The sequence below is a fragment of the Onychostoma macrolepis genome, chromosome 04 (genome assembly GCF_012432095.1).
Source record: "Onychostoma macrolepis isolate SWU-2019 chromosome 04, ASM1243209v1, whole genome shotgun sequence".
Classification (NCBI taxonomy): domain Eukaryota; kingdom Metazoa; phylum Chordata; class Actinopteri; order Cypriniformes; family Cyprinidae; genus Onychostoma; species Onychostoma macrolepis.
Window position 1 is genome coordinate 27,281,305 of NC_081158.1, and position 9,064 is coordinate 27,290,368.

The 9,064-nt window shown below is 38.2% G+C and overlaps 1 long non-coding RNA gene across 1 annotated transcript; it reads left to right on the forward strand.

The window, feature by feature from the left end:
- Window positions 1-6,210: 6,210 nt before the first annotated feature.
- Window positions 6,211-8,780, forward strand: LOC131539631 (uncharacterized). Its single transcript, XR_009270931.1, has 3 exons — window positions 6,211-6,338; window positions 6,835-6,954; window positions 7,529-8,780. It is a non-coding gene; the product is annotated as an uncharacterized LOC131539631 (long non-coding RNA).
- Window positions 8,781-9,064: the final 284 nt, after the last annotated feature.

Genomic DNA, 9,064 nt, shown 5'->3' on the forward strand with positions numbered 1-9,064 from the left:
GATAAAAACAAGTTTGCACTTTTTGATAAAAGGTTGTAATGATAATATCTGTCAGGGGAGGATCTCTTTTTTTGCACAATGCCTTTTTATCTTTAATAATTCCTCTGATGGTGAACGTGAGTGCAGGAGGGAGAGGCAGGTGGTGGTGTGAACGGTGAGCAGAGATGGCGCTGCGTTTATAATGCCAATCAGAGCCACTCCCTCCACCCGCTTAATTATCCGCCGTGCTAAAACACAGAGCACTTTAGGGAAATGTGAATGTCACGCTTACGCACTTAAAAGACGAGACGGTTTCGTCACACAGGGAGAAGAAGAAGCTGGGGTGGGTGTGTTTGGTGCCAATCATTGGCGTAAATTTTTCTAGATCATGCACAGTTTGTGGTGTAAACGTGACATGAACAGCGGAGCTTTGCGAGAGCACAAACATGGCAATATGTGATTTTTCTTTTCTTTTGAAGTCTTACAGGTGTTCGATTAAAGTTCAAACAGGTCCAGTCGGTAAATTTCCTTCCTTAACTTGCACTGTTTCAAGAGCCTATATGATGTATAAGCAATGTGCATTTTATTTCATGAATGATTCTTTGCGTTAATTGATTATATGGCGTATTCATTGTAATTTTAGCCTTAAACTGCCTCTAAACTGGATAACTTTATATTGGTAAACACAGCAAATTTGCATGTTAAAAGTTCAACGAACAGTAACAAAATCAAACGAAAAAATTCCCTCACTGATGCCGATAGCCTCGTGGGCAGCGTGCAATCATATAGTGCAGTTTTGCTTCGGGTGTCCCGAGTTCGAAGCCCACCTCACAGGCCTTTCCTAAGCCCATCCCCCTCTCTCTCCGACTCGCTTCCTGTCAGATCTCCACTAAATAAATAAATAAATCCCACATGTGAATTTCTCAATCGCATGGATTCCAATTGAGATGACTGCATTTCACCTACAGAACTGCACCGTACAAAGGTAAATGTGACCACACCTTTAGAGGGGCTTGGAACCTTTTCGGTGATACTGGGGTGATCTCAAATATTGCTGGACTAACAATATTTTTTATGAACAAATGAACAAAATTTTTTTTTTACTGTGTGAGTATGTGTTTAATGAAAGGGCCATATTTAGTTGCTTTTTATTTTGTTTCACCCAAACAGAGAGCAGGCCACAGATGAGTGATAGAAAAGTAGTTTGTAAACTCTGGGTTAATATTTTATTTGCATATTTGGGTGTCAGTATCATTGATTGGACGAATACATGCAATACAATATTTGTTGCTAAACTGTTGGCCATTACATTCTTAAAACCGTATTGTTTCACATTGTATACCAGAAGCAGGGTTTCATAACAAGCGGTAGTAACCAAATTTAAAATTTACAAGTGTGAAACATTGCTTTACTTGGGGTTAAATGCTTGGTTTAAAAAGACAATAACCTGGGGTTAAGTACATTGTGACAAGCATATGTAATTATATTTAAGATAAATTATTTTGTTCAGATAGAACCAGTCATGTTTTTTTTTTTTTTTATTGTGTATTGTCTCCAGTCATCATATAGCATGCGTTTGTGTCCAGATTCTTTGCCATGTGGCATCTTATATCTTTATTTACTGGTTGCTGCTCCATTGAGATTCATGAATGCATCTTTATATTCATCCAGCACATCTCATCATCTTTTCCTAACACTTTTCAAAATCCCAAACTAAGTTACCCACACTATTCTTCCACAATCTAGTAAGCAGCTCCTGACTCTAGTACAGATTCACATTCAATCTAATTCCACATACTCTCCTAGAGTTCTCTGCTCCCAGTGGACACAAAGGGACACATGTGACTTTGCACTAATGACCACAAGAGCCTCTTCTTAAAGAGACACCCAATAATTGCTTCAGGTAGGTGACCCTCAACTAGGGTCAAGGGATGCCTAGTTTTTAATGACAACTTTCATACTCCCAACCTTGCTCTCTCTGCCCTGTAGACCAATTTTAGTTTTTGGCCAAGAGACAGCTAAAGCGAATAATAGAGACTCCTCAGCAAAGTCTGAAGAATCACCTTTAGTAATGGGCCTGAGGGGACACCTTTGAAGTTAAAGAACACCCAGACCACAATATACTGGCCTATCCTATTTTCGCAGTGGGAATCAATGGAGATTACTTAATTCAACCAGCAATTAATTTGTTAAGGCCAGTCTGAGAGCTAGAATATCCAAGTGCAACGTGACTCCATTGCAGAAGGAGGGCGTTCCTTGACTGCCTGAAGGCCGGTTTTAAGTAGCTGGGTCTGCAGTGAGATCAGATCATTTTAATGTGCGACTACCTTTCACATTCAGAATGATTTTATGGATGTTGAAATTCTATTGCTCATGTCAACCTTTCTGATTTGTGATGTTTGCATTTTTATAGTCATTATGTTTAGAATAAACTGCTGCTTTTTAAAAGGTTGCATAAATTTGCAGACAAAATAAACCATTAAATTAATTAGATCATTACCTTTTTGTTGAGTGTCTCAGCAGTCCACTGCACTGGATATATATTGAAGCATTATATATATAAATGTAGTAATACCAAAATAGAGATTCTGGATATTTGCAAATGTGAATGGATGCATGTAGGAATAGTTGTATGTCCTTAACTTCAGTTATTTTGTATGAATCCAAGTAACATAGAGCCTACAATTAAACATTTTATGTGATTAAATATCTGTTATGATGAATATCTTGCTGTAATTTATACTTGAGTTTCTAGGTCAGGTTGGAGTTTGGAGGTCAGTTTAATGTTTCCAATTAAATCTTCCATCACAATGGAGCCTTTACAGTCAATAAACCAGCCAGTGCCTTTTGAGTGTTAGGCCACACACAGCCAAATGTTTTCAAAACCACAAGAAGATGAGCCTTTGAATAATATTTCTACAAGCCTTTAATGATAACCTTGAGCAATACTGGTACCTGCTACATAATATCTATTGATTCTATCCAGCCTGATTTCCTTGAGTAGCTCGGTTGAAATGACTTGTGTGTTTGGAACTAAGCATTTCAAACAGACTGCTGTATACCTCTGCGGCAATCAATCAGCCTTAATCCAAAACCAATTTACTCCGCCTGAAGAGGAAAATATCTTTTAATCTCTTGCCGACAATCCCTGATTGCAGTGCTGAGCATCAGTTGACAGTAAAATGGAGGCTTGCTTGTGATGGAACTTTTAGTTTATGTACTACACAAAACAGTCTTTAACAAGACTTGTTATACACACACTATAGGCAAAGAGATGCTGTAAATTGCAGTATAATTGTCGTTTGAGTTCATTCTGCTCAGAAGCGTTGCAATTATTGGTGCATACGTGTAGGGTCAGTTTTTTTCAGTTCAGTTCAAGGTTTATCTTTGAAAACTCTAGTATTTCATTTTGAGCACAAACACTAGTGCAAATTGAACAAAAAAAATATTTTTTTCCAACTCCTACATCGTCCAATCAATTAAAGAAACTGTAAACTACAACTAAATCTTATTCCACTTTGTCTGTTCGTCCATTTTGTCACAGCCTTAAACATAAAATTGCAATCGCTTAAAAAATTGCTTAAATATTCATATCAACTAGCACCAAGCTGTCATGCATTAAACTTGAGTATTCAATCTCATTATCTAGTAAGAGTAGACAGACTTATCTTTTTTTTTTTTAAATCTTATGAAAGATTGAGAATTCATCCCAAAGCTAACTACAGCTAACTTTTGTTTCCATGTGACGCACCAGTTACTGTCAAATCTTCACGTATACTGTACATGGCGAAAATAGGTTTATATTCATAATGAAATTGATTGTTTTATCAAAGCTTAAAATAAAGCAAAATGGAGGCTAAGGTGCAATTTGTCCCTTTTTGACCCATCAAAAGTCTCTTAATCACGTCTGCTTTGTCTTGATTGCAAATAAAAGGAGTCAAAATATGCAAGCAACTTTGTCTCGCTGACAAATGACTCCAGAGGCCCAGGAACAAAACCAGACATCTCGTTGTAAAGTTTTGGCGCTGCTGATGCTGTTTTGGAGGCTGGGGGGTTGATCTCAGAGTCTGTCAGCCAGTTAGATGAGGCTCTGATTTTCATCTGCGTGTATATCTGGGAGCACTAATTGGCAAGATGAAGCGATGATTGATGTCACTGATGTTCTCCTGCGCTCTTGCTGCAATTTTCCCACCCACACGCGTCAGTCAGTGTAATGACATGGTGTTGCTACCGTAAAAGTTGCCCTTTTACATTGATCTGAGATCAGCGCTGTGCCATTTCTTAAAATAATTAAGCCTGCAATTCAAGGAGGGGGAGCTAAACCTTGATCAGCACACGAGAGGCAATGACATGACGGCCCATCCTCCATCTGCTTTGACGTTGTACAGTCTCTCCCTTTATTCGAAAAACATTGAAGGACATCACCTCTCTGTTCAGTGCCATTAGCCTCTAGCTCATTCTCTTCCCCAATGCTAATTGACTCAAAAACACACAAGGTGAGGTCCCCGGGATGAACTAAAAGCGTGCCCAGACAGGCCTCACAATGGCCTCATTACAAAAATGAGCTGGAATAGAGTGTGGTAAGTGTTAAAACTCTTGTTGGCCATGGGAATGGAAGCATTTGCGCTTTGGTGAGCTTTTCAAAACATACTTAGCATGAAATTAATTTTCTGCACGTCAATAGGTGGCATTCTAAGCACCTACAGCTCTGTTGTTTGATTGAGAAGCATTAACCTTCACCTTCAGCAAGGGCTGCGAATTTGGCAGATTCCAAAACTCATAGGCTTAAAACAAGAGACACAGTCAAAGCAATACACTTATTTCCATGCTATTGAGTGCTCTCAAGGTAAGGCTATGCAAGTAAGATTGAAAGGAAAATCAGCTGAAGTGGCTTTTAGATGTCATTATTTGACTAATATTTTGGACCCTGATGGTGAATCTCTCTGATACAGCCTTGACTAACTTTGCAACCTTTTTCTAGTAGCTATGTAAGTTGGAGGTATGAAAAAAGGATTTAAAGACAATTGCCTCCGCTTTGCTATGATCGATCCTTGGAGAACAACTTTCCATCATGCAGAGGGGGGCCTGAGCTGGAGACGACAGCTAATTAAGATGGCTAATCGCCACATTTCACAGTGGCTAGAACAACTGTCACTCTTTACGATCTGCTCGACGGCTGCTGCACAAGTGCGTGACATCATAAAACTGCGCCAATTATCCACCCCAATGTCCAGAGTCAAGTCCTGTGTTTGAATATGTTTACTTCCCTTTAACACAATATGCAGATTAGAACCGCTATCCCATAATGCCACGTGAGGCGAGTAACCATCAGATTCAAAAGTAATTAAATTAGCAGAGGTATGTGAGCCAGGTGACTCTTCAAGTTTTACAGTTCTAAGAAAATCTTCCTTGTTCTACCTTGTTTTTTTAGGTTGTGGTTAGTATGTTTTAGGTGAAAGAACTCTAAAAAATGCTGGGTTATTGTGTTTAACCCAAAATGCTGTGCTGAGTCTCTTGGGTCATTTTATCACATTTTAAACACTGTTGGGTAGTTTAAATTTTCCAGGTGTTGAGTTAAACCTGCTGAGTTACGACCTTGAAGATGTTTAAATCGCTCCCCTAAATGTCATTTTGAAAGGACAACGGGGCAAAGCCACTGGTTTCAACTGTTTTAAGGTAAGTATATAATGATGTTTCCATTAATAATTATTTTAAATTGGCAGAATTATAACTTTTTTCTCGGCAACAATATTGTTAAACTTCTACAGGCCAACATTAGTTATGTTAAATGAAGAACAGTTTACCTCAGACAGCCATTCTACATGTACTCGCATGTTATCTGAGATGACAGATTAATACAGTTTTATTAAGTATCAGACAGTGAAGGAAGGCTGAAATATGTGGATATCTGTGAAAATAGAGGAAAGAGTTGTTTCTGTCACTGAAAAGCGAATTTAACAATGTGAGTCAAATGAGTTAAAATAAGTGAATTTGACATTCTGCTCTAATGTAAACGCCTGCAATTGTCCATATCGACATGTAAATCACATACAAAGTACGTACAATGTCGTCGGACCGCACGTCTAAAAGAACCGACAATCCGGTTTAAATAAACCGGTTCATCAATTCTCGAACAAAGTGATTCCCGGAAAGGAATTGACGTCTCAGGGCCTGGATACATTTCAAAGCGTGTGCACACATGCACAGCTAGTGCCGTAGGCCGCGTTAGTGAGGTGATTCGATGCTTCTGTGGTTTATAAAGTTTTTTTACATATGTAAATAAAGGTTTTTGGTAAGTAATATAATTCAAAATGTCGTTTTTTTCTTGTCAGAGTGCAGTCTTATTGAGACTTTTAACGGTAAGTTCATGTTTATTATACATTTTACAGATTTTACATACATGATTGATTGTCTGTGATAATCAACTAGCCCTCGCTTAACTTAAACACACATAAATTTGCATATGTTTAGCTTATGGGGCTGTCACGTGATGAACGAACGACTCGAAAAACCCGAAGACTCGAAAGAGGTGAACTAATTCAGTGCAGAACCTATAGGATGTTGTGCATGCGTGACTGAACGAATCATTCCCCGAGACAACTCGTTTTTCCCGAGTCACATTAAAGATTCGTTCAAAATAAACGAATCGTTCAAGAACGACCCATCACTATTACACAGTTTGAAAGCACACCTTTCAGCCAATCAGTATAGCATATTCCGCTTCTGTAGAGCTACTCATATGTGAATTTAACTCATAATCCTGATGAACTCAATTTCATGATGAACTTCACACAGTTAATTGAACTGAATCATTGCTATTAAAACAATCTGTATATTGTTTACTTTATTTTATAGGTTGGAACAAACATGGTGGAATTCCTTAACTGGGCAGAGTCCACAAAACCCCATCCATTTGTCATGGCGATTTGAAATTGCCAGCAGATCTCCCAGGCATTGATCATAATCAATGGACAGGTAAGGATATTCTGGACAATTTTCAAAAGGAATTGCAAATTGTATTTTCAATTGCATTTTTCCACATAAATTGTGACAGTCCAAACATAATTGAAAATGTTGCATTACCGTTTGCGTTTTCGCTTTTGTGAACTCACAGTGACTGCCACGTTTCAAATGGAAAAGCAACTGTAACTGTATTTCTCTTGTCTTACAAGTAATGAGCCTGTCATATTTAAATAGCAATATTAATTACCACGTCTTTTTCGATGTTAGCAGGGGATAGTCGCTGCATTCGGGGTAAAAATTTACCTCCACTGTTCAAAGCATTTGGCACAATCGTCTGTGAGTGACGTCACCTCCCAATATAAACACGCCCCATAGTATGGTCCCACCCCTGACATGGATTGACAGGTTTCCATGTGAGGCATTGGAAATTCAAATGCTAAAGTAATTGCAATTCCATTTTCAGTTTTGGCAGGTTACATGTGCGACACAGTGAAAAAGCAGATGTGGTAATTAATAACATCACCCGATGTACTTGTTCTTATGATGCATCTAAGCTAACATTAGTCTGTTTCATTATTATTCCGAGGCCACCGAAGCCACCCGGATCCAGTCCGTATCCAAATCAGATGGTGGATCAGCACCTAGAGATGACCGCGACAGCTCTGAATGTCAGCAAAGACCACGTCACCTCAACAGCCATCGGCACAAGGTCGTGGGAACCAGATGAGTCCTCTACACAATCTGACTCTGCTGCAGTTGGAATTGAACTGCTGATTCGTCTGGCTAGAGGAGAACTGGCCCCTCGACTGAGCCTGGTTTCTCCCAAGGTTTTTTTACACCATTTCTGTCACCGATGGAGTTTTGGTTCCTTGCCACTGTCGCCTCTGGCTTGCTTAGTTGGGGACACTTAATTTCCAGCGATATCGTGAGCTTGAAAGCACAGATACTATTTGAACTGAACTGAGCTGGACCATAACTGACTTTAACTGAAAATTGAGTGTTTACTGTTGTCCTTTTGCATTTACACACTATTTTCAGATTTAATACTGTAAAGCTGCTTTGACACTGTATTTTTAAAATATGACCGACTCATTACTCGTAATACATGGAAAATACAGTTTCAAATGGACTTTGCTTTTCCATTTGAAATGTGGCAGTCACTGTGCATTCGTGAAAACGCAAAAAGTAATGCAAGATTTGCAATTGTGTTTGGATTCTCACAATTTGTCACATGTGGAAAATATAATTTGCAATTCCTTTTGAAAATTGCTTGGAATATCCTTTCATAGACAGGCTCTATAGCAGAGCACACTGCTCTCAGCTGTAGATCTTTGCTTCAAAGCTTTCTAAGTGTTTGACGATAGTTTACCCAAAAATGAAAATTCTGTCATTAATTACCCTGGTGTAAAAGCTCTCGGATTTCATTTAAAATATCTTAACTTGTGTTCTGAAGATGAACGAAGGTCTTACGGGTTTGTAACGACATGAGGGTGAGTAATTAATGACAGAATTTAACTACCTTTAACTACCCTAAGCAGTGCGCATCTACCTAGGAGACTTTATATACTTGATATAAATTTTAGGACATCTTTAAATGATTTTGCATTCTTTCTTTTTAAATTCTAATGGTCAATGTAATTTCACTGTGTATTTAAATAGTTAAACATGGCAAAATGTAATAGTTAAACAGTTAAACGGGCACATGTCATTCAGAACTAATTTTCTTATTTATTGCAACTGTATTTCTGTGATTTTTGCATTTTCTGAAAAAATATTCGTCATTGGTACAAATTTTAACACATTTGTGAATGTCAGTTGGCATTAAAAATTATTTTTAACAGTCTAAATAACCTGTATTCTTCATTATTTATTAATCCATGATTATCTTGTTAAGCATAGGCAAAATTATGAGAATAACCCAGCAAGAATAACCCAGAAACACAAAAATGCAAACACATAAATGGTAAAAATGACTATATCTTGGGTTTTCTCAACAACCCAGCCTACTGGGTTCAAATGTGTAAACCAGCATGCTGGGTTACTTTAACCCAGCATGTGTTCTGTCCAATATTTACCCAGTGCTGGGTTGCCAATTGGGTTATTTTTAAACCAGCCATTTTTA